Source organism: Notamacropus eugenii, chromosome 1, assembly GCF_028372415.1.
Source record: "Notamacropus eugenii isolate mMacEug1 chromosome 1, mMacEug1.pri_v2, whole genome shotgun sequence".
NCBI lineage: Eukaryota > Metazoa > Chordata > Mammalia > Diprotodontia > Macropodidae > Notamacropus > Notamacropus eugenii.
The window spans coordinates 350,530,942-350,546,729 of NC_092872.1; positions in this window are offsets into that span (position 1 = coordinate 350,530,942).

The window sequence follows — 15,788 nt, forward strand, 5'->3', positions numbered from 1 at the left end:
TATGCTGCATAGCAGGAGAGAGACATGACTCCTGATCCTCTGGGAGAATGCTGAGTACCTGCCGTAAGGGATTTGATTGGCTTGCAGATATACTTCAAGAAAAGCCCTCCAGGGCAGGAAGAAGGGGAGAGACCAAGGGAGGAACAGACAGATGGAGACAAAGGGAGACAGACAGAGAGAAAGGGAGAGGGAAAAAGGAAAGTAGATGAAGGGATGGAGGGAGGAATAAACAGAAACAGAAACAGAAAGAGGGGGGGAGAAGGAGAGGGAGAGAGGGAAACACAGAGAGGGAGGGAGGAACAGACAGACAGAGAAAGGGAGAGAAGGAAAAAGAAAAGTAGATGGAGGGATGGAGGGAAGGAGGAATAAACAGATAGAAAGAAAAAGATAGAAGGGGAGAGAGGGAGAGGGAGAGGGAGAGAGAATTTTAAATAGTACAGATTTTTGAATGAGAGTCTAGAGCCATCAAAGCTGCAGACATATATGGAAGTAGAGTTGTTGGTAAGCTACACATGAGATCCTTGGCCAAGGACCAAGGAGTGACATACTGCCAGAGGAATTGAATCACATCATCCTGACAATTTTGTGATAAATGAAACCAGAAGACAAAACAAGTTGTGGTTAAATAGAAGGCCAGCCCTCCTTGGAGAGGCAAAGAAAGGAACCGGTTATATCGTGTTCAAAGGCAATATAACATTCATCTAGACCAATCTTAGACTGGTTGCCTTGTTGAGAAGGTTAAATTGCTAAACAAATGAAAACAAGAAAACAATCCTGAACTTTATAGTCTTGTCCTAGCCCAGGAGTAGATGGAACTACACATATAATATGGTGTGGTTTGGACTGGGTAGGGTTATACCAGCCTGGTAAGTTTTTGAACTAGTCTGTAAAAAGGGAGAGATTGGAGGCAGTTACAATTTAAATGACTCTCCAAGCTGGCTTAACCCTACCCAAATCCAAACCACTGCATAGGATAATTCCATTTCTTCCAAGGATGGGAGACTACAAAACTCTGGGTCTTTAGCAATGTTCCCCACTTCACAATTCTAAGACTTTCTGGGTGACTATTACAGCAAGAGACATCATTTAATGAGTCATTGTTGTACAGTTGTTTCAGGTATGTCTGACTGTGACCCTGTTTGGGTTTTTTTGGCAGAGGTACTGGAGGGGTTATCCATTTCCTTCTCCAGCTCATTTTGCAGATGAGGAAATTGAGGCAAACAAGGTGAAGTGACTTGCCCAGGGTCACATAGCTAGTAAGTGTCTGAGGCTGGATTTGAAATCAGAATTTGAATTCAGGTCTGGCACTCTATCCATGTGTCAACTAGCTAACTCTCCCTAATGGGTCATTAGGGCTCCACAAGTAGGACTTTGAAGTAAGGCGAGCTTAAAGTCCCTTTATGCTTTGATATTGTATGCATATGAAAAGTCAGGAACGTGATCAGTCAATAGGAGGACTGACCTTGCCTCCTAGACTTAGGTTTGTCTCAGTGTATATGACTGATTATGTGCTTTAGGCCTGATACCTGCTGTGTTATAGTGTTCATTAAGTGGAAGCTGACGTGGCACTGTGGATGTTGTATCCTTAGACCCCTGGTGTGCAAGAAATATTACCCAGAGCTTCATCAAGGGCCCGCCAATTAAAGTAGTGCAATAAGGCTATTGAGAGAATTCTGCAAAATGTTTTAAATACTTAGGGGAGACATGAAGTACTCACTAAGCTATATGAGAAGACAGAAAACACTTGATCTGTATTCTATAAATTACTTGAAGAGGTAGACTATTTAAAAACTCCTGATAGGATAAGAACTTCCCAAGAGTACTTGGAAACAGGCCAGTAGGTCTTCTACTGAGCATGAGAAGCTATTGTGTACAGTCAAAATTTCATTACTCAAAGGGAGAGTTTCTGAAGGCTCTAGAATAAATTAGAGATAATTCTGGAGGGAAAGTGCTTGTTGGACCAGTCCTAACTATCAAGAGAAAGATGTAAAAGATGTTGCTAGGCCTCTGCACTTTACTGTGTATGGTACTGGCTCTTCTGTACTCCTGGAAAAGTATAGATCTAAATTAAGAATGTTCTCAGGAAGGGACCCATAGGGAAGACTCATGGGAATCTTAGATCAGTCATGCATCTATAGCATCCGCACATGCTTGAGTTAAGGGAGGGAAACCAAAAGGTATAAGCAGAACAGTTTTTGGAATTTAGCACTCTAAAGACCGAAGAGCCAGAAATGACACGGTGAATGTATATGTTTGCATAGGAAGGAAGTTTGTGGCAGTACACCAAGGTAAGATAGGCTAAGCTAATCCAGTGTACCATTCCGAGAAAAGGGGAAAAGCCATCTGACTTCTCAGCATCTGTGGACATTTGACTATATTTGTCTTATTGTATTTTGCTTTATTGCACTTAGCAGATATTGATTTTTTACAAATTGCAAGTCTGTGGCAACCCTGAGTAGAACAAGTCTCTGAGTGCCATTTTCCCGACAGCATGTCTCACATCCCTTCTCTATGTCACATTTTGGTAATTCTTGCAATGTTCCAAACATTTTCATGATCATTGTATCTGTTCTGGTGATCTGTCATTAGTGATCTTTGATGTTACTATTATAATATACTATTGGGATGCCATGAACTGTGCTCATATAGAATGGCGAACTTAATAAATGTGGGTGCTCTAACTATTCCACTGACTAGCTGTTCAGTCTCTCTCCCTTTGTTTGGGTGCCCTTATTCTCTGAGACACAACAATATTGAAATTAGGCCAATTAATAACACTACAATGGCCTCTAAGTGTTCAAGTGAAAGGAAGAGTCAACTCATGTGGCAAATTTCATTGTTGTCTTGTTTTAAGAAATCGCGATGGCCATGCCAACCTTCAGCAACCACCACCCTGATCAGTCAGCAGTCAGCAACACTGAGGCAAGACCTTCCATCTGCAAAAAGATTTGTTGTTCAGTCATGTCCGACTCTTCATGATCCTATTTTGGGTTTTCTTGGAAAAGATACTAGAATGGTTTACCATTTCCTCTTTCAGTTCATTTTACAGATAAGGAAACTGGGGCAAACAGGGTTAAGTGACCTGCCCAGGATCACAGCTAGTAAGAATCTGAGGCCAGATTTGAACTTGGGAAGATGGATTTTCCTGACTCTGGGCCAGCACTCTATCCACTGTGTCATCTATCTGCTCCAGAAAAAAAGATTAAGACATCATGAAGGCTCAGATAGCATTTTTTTTGAAGTATTTTTAAATTAAGGTATGTACATTTTTTTGACCCAATACTATTGCATACTTAATAGACTACAGTATAGTGTAAACATAACTTTTATGTGCACTGGGAAACCCCCCCAAAAAAAGTGTGACTTTATTGAGATATTCACTTTATTATGGTGGCCTAGAACCCAGCCACATCTCTGAGATATGTCTGTAAAGACAAATAGAGAGTGGAGCAGTAAGTCACAAGAAAGGGGATGAGATCAAACAGGAATGAATTTGTGAAGGCAGGATATGTCATCAGGAGATGAGAACCTTGAGTAAGACCAGAAGCAATAGATCTGTGATTCATTGCTACAAAGAGGAAGTCACTTTGAGAACCAACTCAGAGCTGCAAAAAATGATCTAAGGAAAATCCAGTGTGCTAGAGCCAACTCTACAGGAGGGCTCACTATTAAATGTGCAGCGTGAGCCCTGACACCTCAGAAATTGTTGTTCTTATTGTTGTGTAGTTGATTAGTCATGTCTGACTCTTCATGACCTCATTTGGGGTTTTCTTGGCAAAGATGCTGGAGTGGTTGGCCACTTCCTTCTCCAGCTCAGAAGTACCAATTGCTACAAATCAGGACTTTTTATTGTTTTGCTGATTGCCTAGACTTAAGAAAGTGGTAATAAGGCAAATTAAACTTGAAAGTATGTGTGTCTACTTTTTTTCCCTCCAAAGAGCCTTGTTAAGCATTTACTAGCACACTCCCTATCAGTGTTGCTTGAGCTCAGCAGGAGAGCGGTAGCAGACTCAGGGAATGAAGGCATCACCACACTGGGGGCCCGGTGACTGTGGGCTGATAATAACCATAATCTGGCATTTATATAGCTTGTATTTAGAGTTTGCTGAGGGCTTTACATCCATTATTTCATTTGAACTTCAAAATACCTCTGGGAAAACCTAGCTTTGACTAGTTATGGGACATCTTCTTGGGTGAAGGCCACAGGGACGAGGCAAGAGTGCTTATTGCTGAAAAATAGAACAGTGACGCACAACTCTTTCCCTTGGAGAAGCAAAGGGGACAGGGAAGTGGAGATGAAAGTCTCCTGCAAGGATATCACTGACAGAAAGCAAATAGAGAGGCAATGTTATATTCACTAGCTCTTGGGGATAATCCCTAACTCTGCTATCTCAGAGAAGGCTGTGGATCTGCGTCCACCTAAATCAAAGGTCACAAGTAACCACCAATGTATTTACCTTTAATTCTGTTGTTACCGTTAAGTCGTTTTACAATTGTGCCCAACTCTTTGTGACCCATTTCGGGCTTTCTTGGCAAAGATGCTGGAGTGGTTTACCATTTCTTTCTCTAGCTCATTTTACAAATGAGGAAAGTGAAACAAACAGGTTAAGGGATTTTGCCCAGGGTCACACAGCTAGTAAGTGTCTGAAGCTGAATTTGAATTCCTGACTCCAAGCCCAACACTCTATCCACTGTACCACTTAGCTGCCTGTGCTGTTGTTGCTGTGTTTGTCCTTTGTCTTTGAAGAAGACCATGACCTCAGAGAAATGATGACATGACTTGCACTTGACTTTGTTTTGAGTGAGGGAAGGCCCATAGCTTCACTTAATGACTGGCTTAGAGTGATTATCAATAGTAACAGTTTCTCTTTCCCTCCCAGTTTGATTTAGTTATTTTTCCCTTTTGCTCATTAAAAGGGCCATTCCCTGACTAGTTGCCTTTACCTTAATAGTGAACCAAAGAACACAATTAGCCCTAAGCAAAGGCATTTAATGAAATAGCAGAGTAAGGAAAGTAGCAATAAAACCTTTCCCCCATAAACGTTTTACATACTTACTCACTAGTATATGCACCATCAGTAGGGCGAATGGACACACACAAGGACCGCTTATGAAGGGCTACGTGTCCATGGCATGCAACTATGACATGTGTCAGGGAATATGTATATTTGGTCAGGGCATTCATGGGGAAGGGAAATTCACACCTATCTGTGGCAAGTTTCAGTCAGTCAAAAAGAATTTTCTGGGTGTTTACTATGTGCCAGGTGTGGTTCTATTGAGGATATAAAGAAAGGTAATAACATGGTTGTTCTCAAGGAACTCACATTCTGATCAGGGAGACTACAACCAAATAACTATATATGTACAAGAAACATAAATGTGAATGTCTGCCAGGCATTCTATTACACTGTCCCACTGGCCAGTCATCCCTGCCAGATGCAGCTCCAATGGATGCTTCCAGGCATGATGCCCATTAGGCATAAAACCTAAATGTGGTTATGGAACTTCCCTCTGTCCCCAGCTTTTTGCTTCAGTTGAAAGTCTTGGTTAGGAGGAGAGGAGGTTATTCCATGTTCTTTCTTATGCAAATAGTATTTTATTTTTTTCCAATTACATGTAAAGATAGATTTCAGCGTTCATTTTTTATAAAATTTTTGAGTTCCAAATTTTTCTCCCTCTCCTCCTGTTCCAAGATGGTGCATAATCTGATATAGGTTATTTCATGTCCAATCATGTTAAATATATTTCCACATCAGTCATGTTGTGAAAGAAGAAATGGAACAAAAGGGAAAAAACATAAAAAAACCCAAAGAAAATGAAAATAGTATGCTTTGAGTTCCAAATTTTTCTCCCTTCTCCTCCCTCTTCCCCAAGGCAGCAAGCAATCTGATCTAGATTATACATGTACAATCATGTTAAACATATTTCCACATCAGTTGTGTTGTGAAAGTAGAATCAAAATAGAAGGGGAAAACCACGAGAAAGAAAAAATAAACAAAAAAATTTTTTAAAGGTAAAAATAGTATGCTTCAATCTGCATACAGACTCCATAGCTTTTTCTCTGCATGTGGTTAGCCTTTCCTATCATGACTCTGTTGGAATTGTCTTGGATCATTGTATTGCTGAGAAGAGCTAAGCCTTTCCTAGGTAATCATTGCACAGTGATGCTGTTGCTGATGCCTAGGAGCATCCATTAGAGCTGCATCTGGTTCTGCTCACTTCATTCAGCATCAGTTCATACAAGTCTTTCCAGGTTTTTCTGAAGTCCTCCTGCTGATCATTTCTTATAGCACAATAGTATTCCATTATGTTCATATATCACAACTTGTTCAGCCATTCTCTAACTGATGGGCATCCCCTCAATTTTTAATTCTTGACCACCACAAAAAGAGTTGCTATAAATAATTTGGTACATGAGGGTCCTTCTCCTATTTTTTAATGATCTCTTTGGGATACCTAGTAGTGGCATTGCTGGATCAAAGAGTCATATCCTTTTGTTTAAATTTTTTAAAATTATTGCTATCTTTTTGTTTTTACATCACCTAAATTACCCCCATATCTCTCCCTTCCCTGTATCTCTCCCTCTCCATTCTTAGAGATCCATCCCATATGACAAAAAAATTTTACATTTGTTTGTTTTCAGTTCAAAATGCCAGAGTCTATTTTATAGCTCTTTCAGAAAAGCATCAACCCTTGTCTTAGGATCAACAACAGTCCTTCTTCCTTCCCCACAATCTACCCCATAACTCTTCTCTTCTTTTTTTCCTTTGCAGAGTGGTTAGTGTGTCCTTTTCCAACATCTTGTCTAGAAGAGCTTTCTATTCCCAGTAGAACAGTCTTTGTTCCAAGTGCCAAGCACGTTAGGACACAGAGCAAGGTCCTCCCAGCTGACTAATGCTCTTGGGCTTAATTTTTCAATTACTAGGTTGTAAACTCATCCTCTCATCCTTGGTACAAATTCCAGTAGCAGAAAGGACAGCAGGTATCCTAGTCTCACATGACTTTGATCTGTTTGACCAGGTTTCCATTTTGTGAAAGTTTTTTTTGGTCCATGTTAGAGCTTATGATGGCATGACAACATCAAATAAAATTTTGTTTGTAAGTTTAAAAAATTAAAATAAAATAAAGGCAGCAAAATTTTTTTGTATCTTGTTTTTATATCACCTAGATTTCCCAATATGTCTTGTCCTTCCTCTCCCAGAAATCCATTTGTTATAACAAAGAATAAGAAAAGATTTTTATTTATTTATCATTATTTTTAAATTTTATTTATTTATTTTTAGTTTTCAACATCATTTCCACAAGATTTTGAGCTCCAAATTTTCTCCCCATCTTTCCCCTCCCCCACCTCAAGATACCATGCATTCTGATTACCCCTTCCCCCTATTTGCCCTTCCTTCTATCACACCCCTCCCCTCCCTTATTCCCATCTCCTTTATTTTCTTGTAGGGCAAGATAGATTTCTATACCCCATTACCTGTATTTCTTATTTCCCAGTTACATGTAAAAACAATTTTTAACATTCATTTTTAAAACTTTGAGTTCCAACTTTTCTCCCTTCCTTTCCCTCCACCCATCCCTACTGAGAAGGCAAGCAATTCAATATAGGTTATACATACATAGTTATACAAAAGACTTCCATAAAAGTCATGTTGTGAAAGACTAACTACATTTCCCTCCATCCTATCCTGCCCCCCATTTATTCTATTTTCTCTTTTGACCTTATCCTTCCCCAAAAGTGTTTACTTCTAATTACCCCCTCCCATTTTCCCTCCCTTCTATCATCCCCCCCACCCCACTTATTCCCTTCTCCCCTACTTTCCTGTGGAGTAAGATAGATTTTTGTACCAAATTGAGTACGCATGTTATTCCCTCCTTAAGTCAAATGTGAAGAGAGTAAGCTTCACTTTTTACCTCTCACCTCCCCCTTTTCCCCTCCACTGAAAAAGTTTTTTCTTGCCTCCTTTATGAGAAATAATTTGCTCCATTCCATTTCTCCCTTTCTCCTCCCAATATATTCCTCTCTCACCCCTTAATTTTATTTTTTTAGATATTGTCCCTTCTTATTCAACTCACCTTGTGCCCTCTGTCTATATGTATATAATCCCTCCAACTGCCCAAATACTGAGAAAAGTCTCAAGAGTTACAAATATGATCTTTCCATGTAGAAACGTAAACAGTTCAACTTTAGTAAGTTTCTTATAATTTCTCTTTCTTGTTTACCTTTTCATGCTTCTCTTGATTCTTGTGTTTGAAAGTCAAATTTTCTATTCAGCTATTAAAGAATGCTCAAAAATCTTCTATTTCATTGAATGACCATTTTTTCTCTTTTTTTATACTCAGTTTTGCTGGGTAGGTGATTCTTGGTTTTAATCCTAGCTCCTTTGACTTCTGGAATATCATATTCCAAGCCCTTTGATCCCTTAATGTAGAAGCTGCTAGATCTTGTATTATCCTGATTGTATTTAACAATACTTGAATTGTATCCAGCTCTCTTGGGCTGGACATTTGCTTCACCCTGCCATTTTGTGTGTTCTGCAGCTCTAGAATTTGTTTAGAGCCATTTTTTACAGGATTTGACTGGGCTTGGGGGCAGCTGTTACTCTGCCGTCTTAGAAAAGATTTTTTTTTTAAAGTTCAGCAAAACTAACCAGCATGTGAACCAAGTAGACCAATATATACAGTATTCTTTGATCATAGCCTCTTATCTATGCAAAAAAATGAAAGAAGATGAAATTTCATTTCTCTTCTTTGGGATCACTTCGTTATTATAATTTCATAGCATTCAATTTCAGATGCTTAGTTATTATTCTTTCCATTGTCTATTGTCCTGGTTCTACTAATTTCTTTTTGCTTCATTTCAAACATCTTCCCATGGTTCTCTGTATTTATCATGTGTATAATTTCTAATAGCAAAGTCATATATTATATAAGTGTATCAAATTTGCTTAGCTATTCAAAAACCAATAGGCATCTACTTTATGTCTTTGCTGCAACAAAAATTGCTAAATACTGCTATAAATATTTTGGTGCATATAGAGTTTTTTTTTTAAAAATCACTGAGTTCCTTGAAGTATATGCCTAGTAGTAGGTCAAAGAATATGAACATCTTTAATCACTTTCTTTGGATAATTCCATATTACTTTCCAGAATGGTTGGAGCAAGTCACAGCTCCATGAATAGTGAATTAGGATGCCTGCCTTTCCACCATCACTTTAACATTGATTATTCTCATTTTGTTGACTTGCTGAATGTGAGGTGAAACCTCAAAGTTGTTTGGATTTGCATTTTTTCTTATTGATTTGAAGCAATCTTTCATTTGTTTTTTAATGGTTTCCAATTCTTTTGAGAACTGTTTCTTTATATTCTTTGACTGATTATCCATTGGACAATAGCTTTTGATTTTATATGTTTGTGTTAGTCCCCTATATATTTCGGATATTAAACCCTTGTCAGAGATATTTGATGCAAAGATTTTTTTTCCCCCAATTAACTGTTTCCTTTCTTATTTGAGCCACCTTAATTTTCATTGTACAAAACCTTTTAAATATCATGTAGTTCAAATAATCTGTTTTATCTCTTATGATCATCTTTATCTCCTGTTTGGTTAATAATTCTCCCGTTAGCCATAAATGCAAAAGGTACATGAGCTGATGCTACTCTAATTTTTTTTAATGCTATGACCTTTAATATTTAGGTCTGATGTTCACTTTCAGCTGTTTGTATTATTGTGGTATAAAATGGTAGTTGAAACTTAATTTCTACCATCTGTTTCCCAGTTTGACCAGAAATTTTTTTCAAATTGAAAATTCTTTCCCAAATAATCTATGTTCTTGGGCTTATCAAACACTGGGTTATTGAATTCACTTTCTTCTAGAGGCATTCTTGATGAGGGTACTAGAAGGAAACAGAGAGACTTTTGCCAGTGATGTTCCAGAGTTGGCCATATCTTTAAAATAACACAATTCACTGGAAAGGGTGGAGAATACAAGATCTCCCAGTGCTTTACTCTTTGTTGACTATTTTTTTAAAAAAGCATTTGATTCAACAGAACAAAATGCTGCTTGAGAGGCTCTCTTCTAACAAGGTCATATGTCAAGATCATACAAGATATCTTGAAAGTTGTTACAATAGAGATCATTTTGTTTAACAGCTCTCTTATTATTAATATCAATTGAAACATAACACACATGGATATGTCCTTGCCAAAAGTGTCTGTCACTATCAAGGAGGAAATCCAGCATAAAGTCCAAGTGGAAGAGGGATCCCCTCCCTACAGATGGTGAGATATTCCAGTTGCTCCTGTTTGTGGATGATCTCATGTGGATTGGGCAGCTTGGTGGCACAGTGGACTGCTGGGTCTGCAGTCAGGAAAAGCTGGGTTCAGATTTGGTCCCAGACACTTACTATCACTTAACCTTGTTTGCCTCAGTTTCCTCATCTGTAAAATGAGCTGGAGAAGGAAATGGCAAACCACTCCAGTATCTTTGCCAAGAAAACCCCAAACAAGGTCATGAAGAGTTGAATATGATTGAAACGTTTGAACAAGAACAAATCATGTGGATTACATCAAGCCCTAGAGCACTGCAAAGCCTTCTAAATTAGATATATAATTATGCAATCGAGCCTGTCCGTGTGTACATTTATCTGGGACAGACACTGTAAATGGATAATGAACTGAGCATGTGGAAGAGAGCAGGATGAACTGCCTTTAGGAAATTACAGTGATTTAATGATTCAACCTTCTCCCTGGAACAAAAACTCATCTTTTTAATACCGCTTTTCTTTGGGATACTGTACAAGTGAGTTATAGAATTCCAAAGTCTCTGAAAAATTTAAATGGAAGATCAGTGATAGGGAAATGGAAGTGCACAAAATGGGTGGATATGAGCTGCAACATATTATAAATATAATCATGGGGTCTAAACCTTCCCAGGAGGGACCAGGATAAAGGGGCTATAGAGGGGTGTGGGTAATCTAGGAAATAGGTGCTGAAATACATTTCCCAGAGCCTTGGAGTTTCCATTTCTTTAGGCCTTAGAGGGACTTCAACCCAAAGATTTCATGGTCTTGGGATCTAGACAGGAAAAAGTGAAAAAGGCAAATGAGCACCATCTTGGATTCCTCACAAGCAGCCCAATGCTGCCTTAAGCAGGCATGAGAAGGGCAAAGCAGAGTGATGAACAAGATTGCTCTGTGAAGCCGGGCATGGAATGAGAGCTGCTCCAAGGAAAAGGAACCAATTTGAAGAGAGTGGAGCCCAGCCACGAAGTGTGGACCAGGTTGGAATAAAAATAGTGACTGTTGTAGTGCTAAGATCAGGTGAAACTGCATTCATAGTGTCTTTCCCCACTGTTTTCTCAGAGTACTTGCTAAGAACCTTCCACTAGTTTTAAAGCTTACTCAATTGTTCCTTTTCGTTCTCCCTTTTAGCCTGACTGGGAGGAAGGGTGAAGGGAAAGCGGAACCAACCCAACTTGCAATGATCTTGCAGTTTCCTATGGGAAACCTCCTTTTACTGTCACTTGAGTTTTGTGTGTTATCTGATCATGTGAGTGAATTACAGTCATTAACAGTGAATTGTTGAATCCTATGAGTTGGGAGAAGGGGTGATTGACATGAATCCAGCCCATGGTAAATGGGGGCTTAAGGAACTGGAGAGAGGCAACACGACTAATGTGAAAATGTGTTTAATAGGAATGTATGTATAGAGCCCATCTCAGATTGCATACTGTCTTGGGGAGGGAGGCGGAGAAAATTTAAAACTTATGGAAGTGAATGTTGAAAACTAAAAATAAATAAATTGAAAACTGAAAACAAAAAGACCTTCAAGAAAAAAACTTGGTGCCACAATTAAGGCAAATTATCGAGGGCCTTTAAAGAAAAAAATAAAACTAACAAATATGGGGAAAATGGGAAAAAAAGAATTGGAGAGAAGAAAAAACTGTATTTTTGGTAATTTAGGGTGTATTCTAGATCATGACGCTAGATTTCCGTCAAACTGGGTCAGGTATTCACTGGCAGGCCGAGAAGAGATTACAAACAGTAGAGAGCTGGAGAAAGGAAGAATACACCACTCACAAGCAGCTGGGGTCCAAAATGGTGCCTGAGCGATAAATGACACCCCTCCTCCCCAAGCTGGTTATGCCATTGACAGATCACATGACAGCTCACTGCTTCAGGCAGGAAGGGCTGCTTCGTTGTCTCCATGAGGCCCCTGAGGTTGTGCTGCATATAATTCACCCTGATGTAGATCTGGTCCATGTTGCTGCCCACCATGATCTCCCATACAGTGACAGTGTTTGGGTGCTGAGTGTAGTGTGTATGCTTTGACGTCTTCTTCAAGAGCCAGGCTCCTCCATCTATCTCTTAGTATTCCTAGGGGTAACTCTGAGGGGCTGGGATATCTTTTCTCTACCATCATCTGCTCAAGCTCCTATTCTGTTCCCCCATCGTTAGGAGCTTGTGACTGGCACCCCAGGTCCATTTAACCACTTAATGTCAATTAGCTTTTTCAAAGGAATATTTACTTTAGAGATATAACAGAAACAAAGCATGAATACTACCCCCCCACCCCACCCCCATACACACATCGAGGGTATACTCTCTCTTTTCAGAGTGCTTCCTGAGGAAACTTCCACTACTTTTAAAACTTAATCATTCCTTTTCAGTCTTGGGAGAGTAGACTCAAAGCTTTGCTTAATTCCTATGTCTTCCACCAAACTCATGTTCAGATGCTACATGACTACTGGATGTGTCTGTTTCTGCTGCCCTAAGGTCACAAAAGTCACACCCAGATATCACTCCTGGCTGCTCAGGGGACTGACGTGGCATTGGCTGGAACTCTCTCCTGATGACCATTTGAACTCCATTCCCTTCATTTTGAATGGAAAGAATAAATAAAAAGTCTGAAGACCAAGGTCCATTTCTCAGGGGTCACATGGCTTCAGAGGGGAGAAGTCTCCAAGGTTTCTTTCCTTACTACGCAGTCTCTTACCAGATGCTGTCATCAAAAGAGTCACGAAGAGGGACTGAGGCAAAAGAGGAGGTGACTGAGGTCAACAGGAAGTAAAATCTTGCATAAGATTTTTAAATATTTCATTGTTTTTTTACATTTAGCAAAGTAGAAAACAATTACCCAAAAGTTTCTCTTTCCAAATCCCTGTAAAATCTCTCTCTCTGTCTCTTTCTTTCTTTCCTTTCATCACTTTCTACTGCCCTCTACCCTCTCCCTCTTCCCTATCTTCCTCCCAAGGCCAAGCTACCCACACTGCTGATTTTTGCCCCTGAACCTGAGAGGGCTAATGAAGAAAGAACCCTACTCTGAGGGTTCTAGGTGTAACTAGTACTAGTACTGTCTCTCAGAGCCCCTATCTATGTAATTCTTATTAACAATCAACCAGTAGACATAATCAACAAAAGTATTTACTAATATGGTAAAGTAAAAACAATTGATACAAGCATTCTCCCCCAAGAACCTGCCTGGGGGTACACTCTCCAATGAATATGCACAGGATCCATGTGAAGACTTGGCTGAAAGCTTAGAATCCAATGGTGGTGTCGTCTTTATTCCAAATCCCTTCCTTTTAGAATTACTTCCCATTTTGGATGATATCTGTCTCATTTCAATGTGAGTTCCATGAAAGCAGGGACCTATTTTTACTTTCCTGAGGCACATACTGAGTTCATAAATGTCTATTGAGTAAATGACTGATGAGACATGTAGAGAACATAGGTAACAAGGTGATAACTCATACATATGGCACCAAAAGTCTTTTCTTGAGATCTCAATGAGTATTTTTCTCTAGTACATGGGGTCATACTCCTTGAAGCTACCTCCCTCTTTGGGTCTTTCTGAGACTATTTTTCCTTGACATGTTTCCATCCATCTTCCGGCTGAATGAGTTGCCTCCCAAGGGTCCATTTTCTCTGATCTCAAATGAATGCATGGTCTTCTATTGGCCCAGTTTCTCTGATGACATGGCCAATAGGGAGAGGAATGGGGAGAAAGCAAGAGAGAAAGCAAAAGACATCAAGAAAGAGCAAGAGCGAGAGAGAAAGAGAAAGAGAGAGAGAGAGAGAGAGAGAGAGAGAGAGAGAGAGAGAGAGAGAGAGAGAGAGAGAGAGAATAGACCATCTCCTTCCCCAAGAGTGATTCTCTCTCAGGAGCCTGGCTAAAACTCTGGAATCTTTAATTCCTGAACTTGAAGTCTTCTATCCCTTGATCACCCGCCATTTCAAAATGTAGGTTCAGAGGCATGCCTAATTCTTTTAGTCAGTCACTAGATGCTTCCTTTGTGGAGTCATCTGCCTTTGTCCAGTAGTTAAAAACCTATAATCCTCTCAAACTGATTAGTGACTTATTCACACATTATGGTGAGGTTTGTGGGAAAATTCCTTAATCCCTAGATTATACTTTTCGTTGATTGATTGATTGCATTGATATATCTGGGTCTTCTGGGATTACATAAATTGGAATTGGTGGTAGTGACAGTGTAGAATTCCTATATTAAAAATCTGGATAATCATTTAAATCTTTGTTAAATCTGCTTTCTGACTTGAATGCTAGCAGTGAGATGAAACTGAGGAAGAAAAACCTCAGGAGGGAAGCAGCTTTAAAGTAGTGGGGTTTGTCCTTATACAATCCAAGTCAACACTCCAGAGTGAGCTCTTTGACTGGGGGCTCAGGCAGTTGCACATTAAGGGAAATGATCTGAAAGAGAAAGGCCAAAATCCCTGGAACCCAATGTCCCCAGTACACATACGAGTCTCATGCTGAATAAACCATGAGGTGTTCACCATCTTAAAACCCTTTGCCCTATAAGCCTAGATTGGGCATGAAAAGAGTCAGAAGGGGATAGTAGGGACATTGTATAAGAATGCTTGACTGGTCTTGCATCAGAAATCGACAGGCAGCTCAGTAGTACATGCTTGCTAGAGCTACCTGGTCTTCCCCTAGTTCTGTTCAGGTATTCCTTGTGCGATCTTGGGGACATAAAAGCCCCTTCCTGGGCTTCCATTTTCTCCTCTTCCCCCCCCCCCCAAAATATGGGGTTGTCCTAAATAATCCCCATACCTCTTATAGCTCAAAGTAGTCTGGTCCTATGATCCTATCTCTGGAAGGGGAAAGGAAGAACAAATAGTCCTGTCCCTTTGAAAGAACTCCCCCATTTCCCCTCCCTCCACCTCTACCCCTGCCTATGTGTTGACAGAAGTTAGCCCATCAGAGTCAGAGAGCAGCAGCTGGGATACTAATTACTCCATCCTTTGGGAGGCTGTTAGATTTTAAAATCCTGGAGCCACTGGCCTTGGGAACATCCCAAGTAAAAGGTTTCCTGAGGGGGCTCTTCCTGGTGGCCCTAGGCCCAGGGGAAGGACCTGTGCTCTGTGCTGTACCAACAGAAGAGTACTAGACACCAGCTCTGTCTGCCTCTGACAATCTATCTCCCTCAGTTTCTCTCTTTCTTTCTGTCTCTGTCTCTCTTCCCCTCTCTACTTCCTTTGTTTTCCCTCTGTCTCTCCTGCTTTCATTTTCATTCTCTCTCTGTCTCTGTCTCCCTCCCCCACCCCATCCTCTTCCTTCTCTCTCTCTCTCTCTTCTCTCTGTCTTCTCGCTCTCTTTTTCTTTCTCTCTTTCTCTGTCTCTCTGCTATCTCTCTTTCTCTCTGTCTCCCTCTATCTCTGTCTCCCTTTCTCCTCTCTCCCTCTCCTCCTTTCTTTCTCTCTTTCCCTCCTCTCTGTCTCTCTTTCTTTGTCTGTCTCTGTCTCTGTCGGTCTCTGTCTCTGTC